This window comes from Canis lupus, chromosome 28 (genome assembly GCF_048164855.1).
Source record: "Canis lupus baileyi chromosome 28, mCanLup2.hap1, whole genome shotgun sequence".
Taxonomy (NCBI): Eukaryota; Metazoa; Chordata; class Mammalia; order Carnivora; family Canidae; genus Canis; species Canis lupus.
Window position 1 is genome coordinate 24,047,692 of NC_132865.1, and position 18,126 is coordinate 24,065,817.

At 40.9% G+C, this 18,126-nt stretch overlaps 1 protein-coding gene and 1 pseudogene across 1 annotated transcript in view; one reads left to right on the top strand and one right to left on the bottom strand.

Annotated features, from left to right (window-relative positions):
• C28H8orf34 (chromosome 28 C8orf34 homolog) overlaps nt 1–18,126 on the bottom strand; it is a 382,999-nt gene that overhangs the window by 300,275 nt on the left and 64,598 nt on the right.
• On the top strand, nt 9,143–9,597 carry LOC140619984 (large ribosomal subunit protein eL39-like; annotated as a pseudogene).

Consider the following 18,126-nt stretch of genomic DNA (forward strand, 5'->3'; position numbering starts at 1 on the left):
AAATAGTTAATGTTTGCAATAGGGTATGTTGGGTACCTTGGCTGGACAACAGTCTAGCTTTAGATTATCGTGTTTATGAGAGGAATTATCCTGACTCTCACTCAATCCACCTATCCACCGGCATTAGAATGTGACTAATTTTGAGGAATTGAACTGGACAGAAACCTTTTGCAGAAGTGAAAATTTAAATCCTCAGATTTGCAAAGATGCTCCTGACAATAAAAAAGGTTGACTTCCACTACCATGATCCCACCACCCATCCACCCAAAGATTTATATGCACAAAGACATAACTGAGAGGCAGACAGATTGGTGAAATGAGAAAGTAGTCGTGCAGCTAGAATGTCAGGTTGGTGACAGAAACCCCACTGCAGAAAAGGTTCACAGGGATGGTTCACATAAGGCAAAAAGGACTCCAGAAGAGCAACCGGTGTAAGGTAGAGAGGCCGAACTCTGTGGAGGGAGAGGAGGCTTAACTACAATTCTTACCATTAATGCAACAGCTGTGACATGAAGTTCCCTGGGTGCTAGAACCTGACCAAGAGGCAGACGATGAGCCCGGGGGTCCACACTACACTGGTCCCCTGGGGATCCCTCTGGGCGTCCACACTACACTGCTCCGTGGGGATCCCGCTGGGCGTCCACACTACATCAGCCCCCTGGGGATCGTGCTGGGGTGTCCACACTACATCAACCCCCTTGGGATCGCGCTGGGCGTCCACGCTACATCAGCCCCCTGGGGATCGCGCTGGGCGTCCACACTACATCAGCCCCCTGGGTTCGCGCTGGGCGTCCACACTACATCAGCCCCCTTGGGATCGTGCTGGGCGTCCACACTACATCAACCCCCTTGGGATCGCGCTGGGCGTCCACGCTACATCAGCCCCCTGGGGATCGCGCTGGGCATCCACACTACATCAGCCCCCTTGGGATCGTGCTGGGCGTCCACGCTACATCAGCCCCCTGGGGATCGCTCTGGGCGTCTACACTACATCAGCCCCCTGGGTTCGCGCTGGGCGTCCACACTACATCAGCCCTCTGGGGATCGCGCTGGGCGTCTACACTACATCAGCCCCCTTGGGATCGTGCTGGGCGTCCACGCTACATCAGCCCCCTGGGGATCGCGCTGGGCATCCACACTACATCAGCCCCCTTGGGATCGTGCTGGGCGTCCACGCTACATCAGCCCCCTGGGGATCGCGCTGGGCGTCCACACTACATCAGCCCTCTGGGGATCGCGCTGGGCGTCTACACTACATCAACCCCCTTGGGATCGCGCTGGGCGTCCACGCTACATCAGCCCCCTGGGGATCGCGCTGGGCATCCACACTACATCAGCCCCCTTGGGATCGTGCTGGGCGTCCACGCTACATCAGCCCCCTGGGGATCGCGCTGGGCGTCTACACTACATCAGCCCCCTGGGTTCGCGCTGGGCGTCCACACTACATCAGCCCCCTGGGGATCGCGCTGGGCGTCCACGCTACATCAGCCCCCTTGGGATCGTGCTGGGCGTCTACACTACATCAGCCCCCTGGGTTCGCGCTGGGCGTCCACGCTACATCAGCCCCCTTGGGATCGTGCTGGGCGTCTACACTACATCAGCCCCCTGGGTTCGCGCTGGGCGTCCACACTACATCAGCCCCCTGGGGATCGCGCTGGGCGTCCACACTACATCAGCCCCCTGGGGTTCGCGCTGGGGTGTCCACACTACATCAACCCCCTTGGGATCGCGCTGGGCGTCCACACTACATCAGCCCCCTTGGGATCGCGCTGGGCGTCCACACTACATCAGCCCCCTTGGGATCGCGCTGGGCGTCTACACTACATCAGCCCCCTGGGTTCGCGCTGGGCGTCCACACTACATCAGCCCTCTGGGGATCGCGCTGGGCGTCCACGCTACATCAGCCCCCTTGGGATCGTGCTGGGCGTCTACACTACATCAGCCCCCTGGGTTCGCGCTGGGCGTCCACACTACATCAGCCCCCTGGGGATCGCGCTGGGCGTCCACGCTACATCAGCCCCCTTGGGATCGTGCTGGGCATCTACACTACATCAGCCCCCTGGGGATCGCGCTGGGCGTCCACACTACATCAGCCCCCTGGGGTTCGCGCTGGGGTGTCCACACTACATCAACCCCCTTGGGATCGCGCTGGGCGTCCACACTACATCAGCCCCCTTGGGATCGCGCTGGGCGTCCACACTACATCAGCCCCCTTGGGATCGTGCTGGGCGTCTACACTACATCAGCCCCCTTGGGATCGCGCTGGGCGTCCACACTACATCAGCCCCCTTGGGCTCGTGCTGGGCGTCTACACTACATCAGCCCCCTGGGTTCGCGCTGGGCGTCCACACTACATCAGCCCCCTTGGGATCGTGCTGGGCGTCTACACTACATCAGCCCCCTGGGGATCGCGCTGGGCGTCCGCTAGCAAAGGCCGCAGATGAGCGAGCGCCCAGGGCGCTGGGGCTTGGAGCTCGGGGGTGACTTCCCACTCTGCTGCGAAGGCGCAGGCGCAGACCCAAACCGCAGGGGGGATCCGGGGCCCCCGGGGGGAGGTGGGGTGGGGTGGTACTCGCCGCCTGCCCCGGAGCCAGAACCGCACCCGAGCGCCGGCAGATTCCAGGCGTCCGGTAACAACGCCTTCGCCGCCCCGGGCTGCAGTCTCCTCCGTCCGCACTGCCCCAAAGGAGACCCTGGACGCGGCTCTCTTTGGACTCCGCCCCAAGCCTGTCCCGGGAGGTAGGCCTCCCTGGAGTCCCGGGGCCAGGACACGCCCTGAAGACACCCCCTAAGGGGGTCCCGTGGGTCCCGTGGGTCCCGTGGCCGCAGAGCTGGCTGCGGTGTTTCAGGGAGTCCTGCCCGTGGCCACAAACCTACTCCTGCTCCGCCCAGCTTACGCGGGACGCCAGCCTCAGACCCAAAAGGGATGCTGGAATGACCGCGGGGCTGCTCCCCAGCTCTGAGCACCGGGGCCCGGCGGAGCCGTCCTGCTCAATAACAAAAGCCCTCCCCAAGCAGCTCCGGCAAGCAGCTCAGGGGCTGCCCTGAACTTGGGCAGGATTTAGAGAGGACCCGCCTGGGCCTCTTCTTCTAATGACCTTGCCTGCCCCCTTTTCAGCCAGGAATCAGGCCTAGAATGTGGGCGCCCTCCTCATCTACTGCTTCGGTGACATTCAAGTCTTCCTTTAGCCAAGGATCCCTGGGAGACTGTTGGCTGTGGGCTTATAAAAATTGAAACAATGGAAATGGTAATAGCAATCCTGCCCTAGAACAAAACATTTGTGGAAATTTTAGGCTAAGGACTTGGGGACTGATAAAATGTAGGTATTAATTTTAACATGATCAATTTGCACTTACAGACTTAAATTTGAGGCATTAAAGTTCCAAACAAAATATATTAACAACTGTCACCAATTTAATTCATACTTAGCTAGCATCAATAATATTACTAATGTAAACAAAATGCAACAGAAGACACAGGATAACGTAGTGATTAGACACCAAAGCTTTGAAATCAGATGGTGTCCTGTAAGACTTTGCACAAGACAATCACTTTAACATTCAATACCATCTACTAAATGTGGATGATACAACCTACATCATAGAGTTGCCAGGAGGATTAAATAAAATGATCGCAATGCATTCATAAAGTGATTGGGATATATGTAGCCTACTATGATAGGTTGTCCCCATTTCCTTCTAAGGCTGGGAACTGTTTCCCAAAATCTCCTTTATGTGATCTGGGTTAGAGCTTCCTACTGTGAGGAATTCATAGGAGACTTGGAAAGAGCACAGAGAGATAGAAGAAATTCTCCAGAGTTAACTGCAGGCATATGTGAGAGCAGATGAGAAATTCACAGCAGTTTCCCAGCAAATTTGTGAAAACCACTGCAGAGAGCTCTGGGAGCTGTGCAAGGACACTGAGGACTGCGGCAGCTTTCAGGCACGCATTTGAGAGCCGCTTACTTCTGTGCTCCATCCAGGTGGAGACCTTAAGGATCAGCTCTTCCTGCCTTTGGTGACAGCCCCACAACCTTTAGCAGCATTTCCCTGGCCTCCATGTACCACCTTCTAATTCACCATCACATAAACTGGTTTGTTTTAAACCCTATATGATCCAGATACATAGAGTGGCTTCAGTTTTCCTGACTGAACCCACAATGATCCACCTGAAAGAAGTGTTAGCTAATATTTTCATGTTAGTATTACTTTTATATATTTACATCATAATATTTTATGTGTTGATTAGTACTACCATCATTACCATTTTTATCACGTTTTATAGGATACATTTTTGATGCTATACATGCATACTGCATTTTTTATTGGCTTTATTTTTCTGGTTCTAAACCAGAAGTAGATGTACTCTTAATATAGTTTATTATCAACTACAGTCTTTAACTTCATGAATATACTATATGTCGAGAGAATCTCCTGCATTAATATCTGTTTCCATGTTAATTATAATTTTGTTATTGGTACCAATTCAAATATATTAATTTTAAAAATGAATATAACATTTTTTAAATTTTTGAAAAATAATTTAAAGAACCATTAAGTACTGATTGCAAATTTATATTATACAACATGTAAGGACTAATGGAATTTAGGGCTATTATATCTAATAATAGACAACCGCATACTATATGTAACATTAGCACAATTAATGAGCTGGAGAATGAATACTAATTAAATAACAATGAGTGTCTCAAAATGCATTTTAATTTTAATGTCCACTAGATAAAAGCAAAACCATGAGTGAGAAGGTAGCTCATCGTAGAGTCATTATTAAAACTGGAAAAGGTAACCAGTCAACAGTAAAAATCATTTTAATAAAAGACCATTTCATTTAATGAAAGCTATGGGACTCCTTAGTTAAAAAAAACAATTAGAAAAGCACTTGTGTACACACAAACACCAAATTTTACATAACATTCCTCAGTGTTTATCCATCCACAGACTGATCCTCTAAGGTTTCAGACTCTAGGTAAAGGACTCTCGTTCTGGGCCCCATAGCATACAAACAGCATGACATTCTGCCCCCAAATTACTTAATTACTTCTTTGAGAGTAAGTTACTTTTTTATTTCATTACCCTAAGAGTACTTATTACTTTTGTTCCTCTTAACCTCAAGAGAAAGTTATCAAGAAACAAAAAGCCATTTCTAAAATCTTAGGACTCTATCATTATGTAGTCTTTTTGTTAAATCAATAAACATGCAAGACGTATTACATTCAATAATGGAGGTGGTGTCAATCAGATTCTTTTTACTCAATATCTATAATTAACTTAGATATTAACTGCATATGGCACATTATCATCTGCAGAATATTTTAGTTCAAAACTGTATAAAGACCTGATCACTGACTTAATTCTAAATCTGCATGTTTCAACTTTCTGTTTTTAATTACGTCTCTTAAAAATTTGCATTTGAAATCTCAACCTTCTGAGTGCCCACCCCACCCCCACCACCCAACTAATATGTTATAAATGGGCAGATAATGGACATTGGGTTATCAACAAATATATGAGAGAATGTCCACTTAAAATCAGTTGTTCCCGGAAACACTTTTTTCTGAAACAACTTTTATTTTATTTTTTTTATTTTATCTATTTTTAATTTAATTTAATTTAATTTAATTTTATTTTATTTTATTTTATTTTATTTTATTTTATTTTATTTTATTTTTTATGAGAGAGGAGCAGACAGGAGGATTGGGGGAACGTGAGAGAGAGAATCTCAAGCAGACTCCATGCTGAGCACAGAGCTTTACATTGGGCTTGGTCTCATGACCCTGAGATCATGACCTGAACCAAAACCAAAAGTCAAATGCTTAAATGACTGAGCCACTCCGGTACCCTGAAACCACATTATTTTAAATTAGTGTCACCATTCCCAGTTGGTCAAATTCTACTTGATTTCTACCCACAACAGAACCCATGCTTTCCTTTCTCTCCTTTCATTTTTCTGAATGGAAGCAGACCTAGGATTTTTTTTTTCCCTGCCTTTAAGCTCTGTTCTGAGTTTTGGCTTTGTCCAGAAATGGGTTCCAATGCAGCATCTAGATTTCTATACACAAATGAGAAAGGGACAGAGAATTGTTTGATGTTCTTCTGTCAAATCCTCTCTTCAAAGAACTCAAATTATCTGCTGGTAGCTCAACCTTCCTCCACCCTAGAACCATGCCCATGCCTGCCCTAACTAAACTCACTCCCATCATTCCCAAAACTGAGATTTCATTGGAACACTGATCTCAGAAGAAAAGGAAGAAATGTGAATAGCAATAATTGAAGTATCGGTTATTTATTGAATCCAATATGCACAAGCGTCAAGTATTTTATATAGATTTAATCATTCTCTGTAAATTAAAGGCTTGCATACAAGACGCACAACCAAACTAGTATGTGCTTGTTAAATCCTTGCTTATTTCTGGTTACCTGCCTCTCACCAACAACCCATCAATGCAAACCATCATAGTCACACACCCACCCACAACAAAATAGGCCTAGAAAATTTGCACTACTATCTGAAAAGGAGCTCATGGCCCTTTTCAAATATAATTTAATATAAAATTAAGTTTACAATACTCATGTACAATAAGAAAAGGCATCTAATTAGCCCTGTTGTATATTATAGAATTTAATCTAGATAATCTGGGGAAAGTAAAAATTAAGTTATTTTATAATGAAAATTAAGAATAATGAAATTATCACAATTAAAATTAGCCATTCCAAATCTAAAGCTAAGTCATAGACACTGAATCCTCTCTATTTTTAATAATATAAGCAAATAATAAGTAAATCTAGCCAGTAGAACTATCGAATGATGACAAGTGGTATAATATTTACCTAATGCTTACTAATCTTTCCTCTAATAAAGAAATGTCTTTTCTGTTTAAATTATTGAGTATTTAGTATCCACTCTGAGAAAATATTCATGTAATTAAATTTCCAGGCAAATATCAAGGTCACCATTGAAAAATATTAACATGCCCTATGAAAACACTTTCAGTTAGGGAATTATATTGTTCAACATAAAAGTCTATCAAAACAATTTATCTGGTGTTAGGAATTTCCAGGTTCTTCCTTGAAAATACCACTGTAGGAGTGAAATATACGTGATACTTGGAAGAAATAGTAAAGCATTTCAAAACTCAAAGAAATTAATTAAATCAACCCATGACGGAAGTAGCAGGTGTATGTAGAAATCACCCTAAGAAGAAGAATGTCTCTCAGTCGAGTACGAATTAATTTATTTTAGACTTTTATCATTTATAAAGAATATATAACTAAAATAAGGTGCTCAAGATGACAGAATAATGAGGAAATTTCATAATGCATGCCCAACCCTTCCTGTTAGAACTAGTGACTTAAGGAAAGGATGTATACATTTCTTCTCTATGGCAAGTATAGCTTCAAATTGGTGATGGATATACTGGATTATCATAGGTGAACACTGCGACATAATAAGTACTTATTCTGACTGCACATACCCTGAAAAGTCATAAAATCAAGTGACCACATACATGATCCTATTTCTAGAACCTATATTCTCTTTCATTATCTATTTGCCAATCTTATGCCATTGTTATAATATCTTAAGGATTATATCCATACAATAAATTCTGATAGCTTTAGGAAAAATTCTTCCTATCTTGTATCAATCACTTTTCTATTTACTTAGTCAAAACTGTTCATTTTTCTTCTTCTTGCATCAGCTCAAATTTAGTCTACTTTTTCCTCTGTCTGAAAGTCACACATACCTTTAATATTCTTTTTGTGCTTATCCAGAGATTATACATTAATACTGTCTTATGTAACATTAAATATTAATTGGTCCTTTTCCTTCATCTCAGACTTTACAAGGAACTTAGAATACTTTGATTGCACTTATCACCCCTGGTTAGTATACATTTATACATATCTATATATTTACTATTCTTTTTTTTTTTTTTAATTTATGATAGTCACAGAGAGAGAGACAGAGAGAGGCAGAGACATAGGCAGAGGGAGAAGCAGGCTCCATGCACCAGGAGCCCGACGTGGGACTCGACCCCGGGTTTCCAGGATCGCGCCCTGGGCCAAAGGCAGGCGCCAAACTGCTGTGCCACCCAGGGATCCCTATATTTACTATTCTTATTGTTCTATTTCTTCTTTCATCTCCAACCATCCATCTGGGATCATTCTCAGCAGTATAAGGAATACCTTTTATTTTAATAGTGACAAATTCTGTGTTTTGTTTTGTATATCAACCTTTTTTATAGACCTGAAGATATTTTCACTCTATCTCACTATGTACTGGGATTATTTTCTTTCCATTCCATTATTATTTTTGAGAATTCAGCCACATTTCTTTAAAGAAAAATCGGAATTTTCCTAACGATGTTTTTAATATTTTCTATTTTTTTATTTATGCGCAGTTTTCTAAGAAAGTTTATTTTGAAATAACTATTTTTCCAAACAGCTTTAATAGAATAGGTATGGTTTCTTCTTTAAATGTGTGATAGAATTCCTCTGGGAATCCATCTGGTCCTGGACTCTTGTGTTTTGGGAGGTTTTTGATGACTGATTCAATTTCCTCCCTGGTTATTGGCCAGTTTAGGTTTTCTATTTCTTCCTGTTCCAGTTTTGGTAGTTTGTGGTTTTCCAGAAATGCGTCCATTTCTTCTAGATTGCCTAATTTATTGGCGTATAGCTTCTCAGAATATGTTTTTAAAATCGTTTGTATTTCCTTGGTGTTGGTGGTGATCTCTCCTTTCTCATTCATGATTTTATTAATTTGAGTCTTTTCTCTCTTCTTTTCAATAAGGTTGGCTAATGGTTTATCTATCTTACTAATTCTTTCAAAGAACCAACTCCTGGTTTTGTTAATCTGTTCTACAAAGAGATGGAAAAATATTCCATGCTCAAGGATTTGAAGAATTAATTTTGTGAAAATGTTAATGCTATCCAGGGCAATTTACACATTTAATGCAATCCCTATCAAAATACCATGGACTTTCTTCACAGAGTTAAAACAAATCATCTTAAGATTTGTGTGGAATCAGAAAAGACCCCGAATAGCCAGGGGAATATTAAAAAAGAAAACCATAGCTCTCCTTTCCGCCGCCATCCTGGTTGCGTGTGGTTGACTGTGATCGCCATGTCTTCTCACAAGACTTTCAGAATTAAGCGATTCCTGGCCAAGAAATAAAAGCAGAATCGTCCTATTCCCCAGTGGATTCGGATGAAAACTGGTAATAAAATCAGGTACAACTCCAAGAGGAGGCACTGGAGAAGAACCAAGCTGGGTCTATGAGGAAGCATTGCACATCATGAAATAGCAAACATAATTGGCACACATATTTAAGCTGCATGGAGATCACATGTTCCTATCCTGTCAATATAGAAACATCCTTCCTACCGGGCCAATAGACATGTCTTATCAAGGGAATGATTTTCTCTGTTACTATGCCTCTATACCAGTAGGTTGGTTCAGTAATAAATGTGAGACCTTTCAGTTGAGCTGCTGTTGTGTCCTGATTTGTGAAGTACTGAATTCCCCCTCCTGACAGATCTCACATAGCACTGTCTGATAGAACTTTCTGCAGTGATAGAAATGACCCTTGAGAATGCAGTATTTAAAGTGTGGCTAGGGGACGCCTGTGTGCTTCTGTCTGCTAAGCGTCTGCCTTTGGCTCAGGTCTTGATGGGGAGTCAGCACGTCTCCCGCTCTCTGCTCCTCTCCCTGCTCATGTGCTTTCTCTCAAATAAAATCAAAAAAGAAAGAAAGAAAGAAAGAAGAAAGAAAGAAAGAAAGAAAGAAAGAAAGAAAGAAAGAAAAGAAAAGAAAGAAGAAAGAGAGAGAGAGAAAGAAAGAAAGAAAGAAAGAAAAGAAAGAAAGAAAAGAAAGAAAGAAAGAAAGAAAGAAAGAAAGAAAGAAAGAAAGAAAGAAAGAAAGAAAGAAAGAAAGAAAGAGAAAAAAGAAAACCATAGCTAGGGGCATCACAATGCCAGATTTCAGGTTGTACTACAAAGCTGTGGTCATCAAGATAGTATGGTACTGGCACAAAAACAGACACATAGATCAATGGAACAGAATAGAGAATCCAGAAGTGGACCTTCGACTTTATGGTCAACTAATATTTGATAAAGGAGGAAAGACTATCCACTGGAAAAAAAGACAGTCTCTTCAATAAATAGCTGGAAAAATTGGACATCCACATGCAGAAGAATGAAACTAGAACATTCTCTTACACCATACACAAAGATAAACTCAAAATGGATGAAAGATCTAAATGTGAGATAAGATTCCATCAAAATCCTAGAGGAGAACACAGGCAACACCCTTTTTTTTTTTTTTTTTTTGGCAACACCCTTTTTTAACTTGGCCAGAGTAACTTCTTGCAAGATACATCCATGAAGGCAAGAGAAACAAAAGCAAAAATGAACTATTGGGACTTCATCAAGATAAGCTTTTGCACAGCAAAAGAAACAGTCAAGAAAACTAAAAGACAACCTACAGAATGGGAGAAGATATTTGCAAATGACATATCAGATAAAGGGCTAGTTTCCAAGATCTATAAAGAACTTATTAAACTCAACACCAAAGAAACAAACAATCCAATCATGAAATGGGCAAAAGACATGAACAGAAATCTCACAGAGGAAGACATAGACATGGCCAACATGCACATGAGAAAATGCTCTGCATCACTTGCCATCAGGGAAATACAAATCAAAACCACAATGAGATACCACCTCACACCAGTGAGAATGCGGAAAATTAACAAGGCAGGAAACCACAAATGTTGGAGAGGATGTGGAGAAAGGGGAACCCTCTTGCACTGTTGGTGGGAATGTGAACTCGTGCAGCCACTCTGGAAAACTGTGTGGAGGTTCCTCAAAGAGTTAAAAATAGACCTGCCCTATGACCCAGCAATTGCACTGCTGGGGATTTACCCCAAAGATACAGATGCAGTGAAACACCAGGACACCTGCACCCCGATGTTTATAGCAGCAATGGCCACAATAGCCAAACTGTGGAAGGAGCCTCGGTGTCCATCGAAAGATGAATGGATAAAGAAGATGTGGTCTATGTATACAATGGAATATTACTCAGCTATTAGAAATGAAAAATACCCACCATTTGCTTCAACATGGATGGAACTGGAGGGTATTATGCTGAGTGAAGTAAGTCAGTCGGAGAAGGACAAACATTATATGGTCTCATTCATTTGGGGAATATAAAAAATAGTGAAAGGGAATAAAGGGGAAAGGAGAGAAAATGAGTGGGAAATATCAGAAAGGGAGACAGAATATGAGAGACTCCTAACTCTGGGAAACAAACAAGGGGTGGTAGAAAGGGAGGTGGGCGGGGAGTGGGGGTGACTGGGTGATGGGCACTGAGGGGGGCACTTGATGGGATGAGCACTGGGTGTTATGCTATATGTGGGCAAATTGAACTCCAATAAAAAAAATAAATAAATAAAAGAAATAACTATAAATTCACAGGAAGTTGCAAAGATATGTACAAAAAGTCTCATGGACACTTCACCCAGCTTGCTTCATGCAAAATTATATACTACAATATCAAAACTAGGAAATTGACATTGGTACAATCTGTAGAACTTATTTACATTCACCAGTTTACATGCAATGTGCATGTGCACACACACGCAACTCTGCAATCTTACCATGTGTGTAGATACTTAACTGCACCATTATCACAATACTCCCTCCTGCTATCACTTTCTAGTGATGCCCACCTACTCCCCTGATCCATGCCTGGCAACCACTATTCTATTCTCCATTTCTATTATCATGGTATTTAACAAGGTTATTATATATCAAGGATCATAAAATATATATCCTTTTGTTCTTTTTTTAAAAAAGATTTTATTTATTTATTCATGAGAGACAGAGAGAGAAAGAGAGAGGCAGAGACACAGGCAGAGGGAGAAGCAGGCTCCATGCAGGGGGCCCAACACGGGACTCGATCTCGTGTCTCCAGGATCACACCCCGGGCTGAAGGCGGTGCTAAACCGCTGAGCCATCTGGGCTGCCCAAATATATATCCTTTTGAAATTAACTTTTACACTCAGCATAATTTCCTTGAGAATCATTCAAGTTATGTTGATTAGCACAACAATAAACAAGAGCTTATTCTTTTTTATTGCTGAGTGTTATTCTATGATGTGGATGTACTATGATGTATTTAACCATTCATTAATAACTATCAATAAGTGGTGAAGGACATTTGGTCAGTTCCAGGTTTTTAGTATTATGAATGTTACTACGAACATGTATGCATAGCCTTTTGTATGAACATATGTTTTCATCTCTCCGGGATAAATTCCTAAGATTGCTACTGCTGGGTTGTAATACTAAGACCACTATAGGTTTGTTTTTTTTTTTAAGACCACTATAGTTTTAAAAGGAACTGCTAAGCCATTTTTAGAGTATTCAATTTTACCTTTACACCAGCATTAAATAAGTAATTTTAATTATTCTTATAGTTTATAGTGATATCCCATTGTTGTTTTAATTGCATAGTGGCTGTGCCAGTTTACTTCCCACCAGCAGTGTAAAAGGGCTTCCTTTTCTTCACATCTTACCAATACTTATTATCTCTCTTATGTTTTGACAATAGCCATTCTAGCAGGTGTGAGGTAATACCTTATTGTGGTTTTCATTTGCATTTCCCTGATGATTAGTAACACTGAACATCTTTTCACGTACCCTTTGTCCATCTGTACATCTGTTTGTTTTTGTTTTTGTTTTTTTTTTATAAAAATGTCTGTTCAGGTTACCTCTCCATTTTTAACCATAATACTTGTTTTTGCCATTGAGTTGAATCAGTTCCTTATATTTTGGATATTAACTATCAGTTATATGGTTTGCAAACATTTTTTTCCCAGTCTATAAGCTGCCTTTTCATTTTGTTATTTCTTTGGCCATGCAGAGCTTTTTTAAAGTATACCCAACTTTTTTTATTTTTGCTTCTATTGCTTATGCTTTGATTTTATACACAAAAATTGTTGCCAAGACTGATGTTAAGGAGTTTTTCCCTTATGTTTTCTTGTAGGATTGTACAACTTCAAACCTTAAAATGAAATCTTCAATCCATTTCAAGTTAAATTGTATAAGTGGTGGCGACAATGATACAATTTTATTCTTCTCCATGGGAATAACCAGTTTTTCCTATACTTCATTGAAAAGACTATCATTTCCCCCTGAGTGTTCTTCACTCCTTATCAAATATTACTTAACCATATACGCATGGGTTTATTTTTATGCACTCTATTCTATTCCATTGATTTACATGTCTGCTTTCATGCCAGTACCTGTTTTGATTTCTATAGCTTTATAGTATAATATGAAATCAGGAATTGTGAACCTACAGCTTCATTCTTCTTAGTCAAGATTGCTTTATCTATTGGGGATTTGTTATGGTTTTATACAAATTGGGGTTTTTTTCTACTTCTGTGAAAACTGACATTGGAATTTTTTTAAAAATATTTTTTAATTTATTTATTCATGATAGAGAGAGAGGGAGAGGGAGAGAGAGGCAGAGACACAGGCAGAGGGAGAAGCAGGCTCCATGCCGGGAGCCCGACGCAGGACTCGATCCCGGGACCCCAGGATCATACCCTGGGCCAAAGGCAGGCGCTGAACCGCTGAGCGACCCAGGGATCCCTGGAATTTTGATAGGAATTGACTGCATCAAATCTATTGAGGCTTTGAGCAGTGTAGACATTTTAACAATATTAATTCTTCTAATCCATGAACATAGGACATATTTCCATTTTCTGTCTTCTTAAATTTCTTTCATCAAAATCTTATAGTTTTCAGTGTAGAGATCTTTCACCTGCTTGGTTAAGTTATTCCTAATATATTTTACTTTTGATGCATTATAAAGAAGATTCTTTCCTTTATTTCTTTTTCAGATAGTTCATTGTTAGTGTTTAGGAATGCAACTGAGGGGCACCTGGGTGGCTCACTGGTTGAGCGCCTGCTTTTGGCTCGGGGTATGATACTGGGATCCTGGGATCGAGTCTCACATTGGGCTCCCCACAGGGAGCCTGCTTCTCCCTCTGCCTATGTCTTTGCCTCTCTCTGTGTGTCTCTTATGAATAAATCAATAAAATATTTTTTAAGGAATGCAACTGATTTTTGTATAAACTGATTTGTATCCCAGAACTTTAGTGAATTAGTTTATTGATTCCAACAGTTTTTTGGTGGAGTCTTTAGGATACATAACATCATGTCATCTTCAAATAGAGACAATTTTACTTCTTTCTTTCTTATTTGGATGACTTTTATTTCTTTTTCTTGACTAACTGTTCTAGCTAGGACTTTCGGTACTGTATTGAATAGGAGTGATAAGAGCATCCACCCTTGTCTTGTTTGTGATTTTAGAGGAAAAGCACTTAGCTTTTCACTATTAAGTATAATGTTAGCTTTGGACTTGTCATATATGGACTTTTTTTTATTGTATGTTCCTTCTACACCTAATGTGTTGAAAGTTTTTATCATGAAAGAGTGTTGAGTTTTGTCAAATGCTTTCTTTCCCTGCCTCTATTGAGAGGCTCAAGTGATTTTTTTCCTTCATTCTGTTAATACTGCATATCATGTTTATTGATCTGCATATGTTAAACAATCCTCACAACTCAGAGATAAATCCAACTTGATCATGGTTCATAATCTTTTCAATGTGCTGTTCAATTCTGTTTGCTAGGAACTTGTTGATAATTTTTGCATCTATACTGATCAAGGATATTGGCCTGTGGTTTTCTTTGTTTATAAAAAGTGTTCTGGGATCCCTGGGTGGCGCAGTGGTTTGGCGCCTGCCTTTGGCCCAGGGCGCGATCCTGGAGACCCGGGATCAAATCCCACATCGGGCTCCTGGTGCATGGAGCCTGCTTCTCCCTCTGCCTATGTCTCTGCCTCTCTCTCTCTCTCTGTGACTATCATAAATAAATAAAAAAAATTTAAAAAAATAAAAAATAAAAAAAAAAATAAAAAGTGTTCTCTCTCTCTCTCGCTCTTTTTTTTTTCTTTTTAAGATTCCATTCATCCTCTATGAGAGACACAGAGAGCCAGAGACGTAGGCAGAGGGGAAAAAGCAGGCCTCCAGTGGGGAGCCCAAAGCAGAACTCGATCCCAGAACCCTGGGATCACAACCTGAGCCAAAGGCTTAACCACTGAGCCACCCAAGTGTCCATAAAAAGTGTTCTTATCTGGATTGGTAAAAGGGTAATGCTGGTCTTGTAAAATGAGTTTGGGAGTGTTCTCTCCTCTTCAGTTTTTTGGAAGAGTTTGAGAAGAATTGCATTAATTCTTTAAATGTTCACTAAAAATCACCAGCATCTCTTTCATTTATAATTCTTTTGAGTCCTCTCTCTCTTTTCCCCTTGGATAGTCTTTTTTTTAAGATTTTATTTATTTATTCATGAGAGAAAGAGGGGGGGAGAGAGAGAGAGAGAGTGAGTGAGTGAGAGAGGGGCAGAGGGAGAAGCAGGCTCCATGCAGGGAGCCCAACGTGGGACTAGATCCTGGGATCCCAGGATCACGCCCTGGACTGAAGGCGGCGCTAAACTGCTGAGCCACCAGGGCTGCCCTCCTCTTGGATAGTCTAGCTAAAGGTTTGTCATCTGTGTTTATCTTTTCAAAAACCCAGCTCTTGACTCATTGTTTTTTTTTTCTATTGTCTTCCTAGTCTCTAATTTATCTCTGCTCTAATCTTTTTTATCTTCTCTGCTAACTTGGGGTTTAGTTTGTTTTTCCCCCCTAATTCTTGTAGTGTAAACTTAGGTTGTTTAAGATTTTTCTATTTTCTTAATGTAGCCATTTATCATCCCTTCACTTTCAGCCTATATGTGTTCTTAAAACTAAAGTGATTCTTTATTTTTTTTTAAGATTTTTTTTTTTCAATTCATAGAGACACGGGGGGGGGGGGGGGGGCAGAGACACAGGCAGAGGGAGAAGCAGGCACCACGCAGAGAGCCTGACGTGGGACTCAATCCAGGCTCTCCAGGATCACACCCTAGGCTCCAGGCAGCACTAAACCGCTGCGCCACCGGGGCTGCCCTAAAGTGATTCTTTGATAGGCAGCATATTGTTGGATCTTGTTTTTAATCCATTCAGTCTTTTAATTGGAATATTTATTCCATTTAAATTTGAAGTAATTATAGGTAGAGGTTAGGATTCATTATTACCATTTTGTTATCATTTTCTTTTTGTTGTTCCTTTAGTCCTTTTTTTCTTCTCTTGTTTTCCTTTGTAATTTATGTAGCAATATACTTTAACTCCTTTCTCTATAGATAAATATCTTATAGACATAACAGTCTACTTTAAGATATAACAAGCAACCTTCAATTGTGTTTAAAAAAAAAAAAAAACACCCTACAATTCAGGGAAAAAGTCTACATTTCTACTGAAGTAGAAATGTTCCCCCACATTTTATGTTATTGATGTCACACTTTACACCTTTTTATACTGTGCATCCATTTACAAATTATTATAGCTATAGTTATTTTTAATATTGTTTTTAACAATTATGCTCAAGTTAAAATTGATTTTCACACTACCATTATTATTTTAGGGCATTCTGGATTTGACTACATATTTACTTTTACCAATGGGTTTTATATTTTTATTTGTTTCATGTTGTTACTTAGCATCTTTTTACTTCAGCTTGAGGAGCTCCCTTTAGCATTTCTTGTAACATTGGTCTAATGGTAATGAACTCCCTTAGCTTTTGTCTAGAAATGTCTGTATCTCTCCATTTCTGAAGGATAGCTTTATCAGACATAGTACTCTACCTTGGCAGCCTGGTTTGTTTGTTTGTTTGTTTGTTTTCCCTTTAGCACTACAGATACATTGATCCCTTCTCTCTTGGCTTGCAAAATTTCTATAGAGACATTTGCTGATAGCCTTATGGGTGTTCACTTGTATGTGATGAGCCATTTATCTCTTGAGCTTTCAAAGTTCTCTTGTGTTTGATTTTTAACATTTTGATTATAATATGTCTCAAAGTAATCTGCTTTGGAATTTTCCTTAGGGTCCTTTGAGATTCCTGTACCCGAGTGGCCTGATCTTTCCCATGATTTGGAAAGTTTTCAGCTATTATTTCTTATAATAAGCTTTCCTCCCTTTTCTCCATGTGAATATTTATTCACTTTTTGGTGTCCTATAATTCACGTAGGCTTTCTTAACTCCTTTTCATTCTTTCTTCTTTTTGTTTTCAATTCTGTCACTGTATTTTTCATCTTCAGGATGTCTGTCTTATTCTTTTTTATGGCTCCTTTTTATTGAACTTCTCATATTGTTCATGCATTATTTTCCTGACTTTTTTTAGTTGTTTATGTGTGTTCTTTTACATTTTCATTGAGTTTCTTTAAGATAATTATTTTGAATTTTTAGGCAAATCATAGATCTCCATTTCACTGGGGTACGTTATTGGAGCTTTATTGGTTTTCTTTGGTTGTGTCCTATCTACCTAATTCTTCACAATCCATGTGGCCTTGCATTGGTATCTGTGTATCTGAAGGAGCAAACACCTCTTCCAGTCTGTAAAGACTGGTTTTGGCAGGTGAAAACCTTCTTCTATCAGTTCCCCGGACTGATAAGTTTACTTCCAGAATTTCAGGGTTACAGCTGGTTTAAAGCTGTCTCTGGGGCTGTAGTGTGGTCCACATCAGTGGACTTATTATCAGGAGCTGAGATAGACATGGATCTTGTCTGGTCCCTGGGTGAATGAGACTGCTTCCTGTATCTCCCTCATAGGATGGTGCTGTGGAAAAGGTCTGGATCAGGTTATTCAGTTGAATCTTCAGATAGTGGGCCTATTACCAGATGCATGGATAGCTGTGTCCTATCAGACCCATCGCAGTACTCTGGGTCACTGGAAGGGTCCCTATATAGAAGGATGACCCTAGATCATGACTGTAAGACACTAGAACCAAGCTCCAGGACTGCTTCAGGTCCCACAGCTAAGACTAAGGTGTTCATATCCAATTCTGAAGGCACAGATAGATATGTCTCCTGCTAGGTTCCATGACATGGTTAATTGCTCCCTGACCACAGTTGGAGCGACTAGAGTTGATAATAGGCCCATTTCAGGATCTTCTGAGCCACAGACAT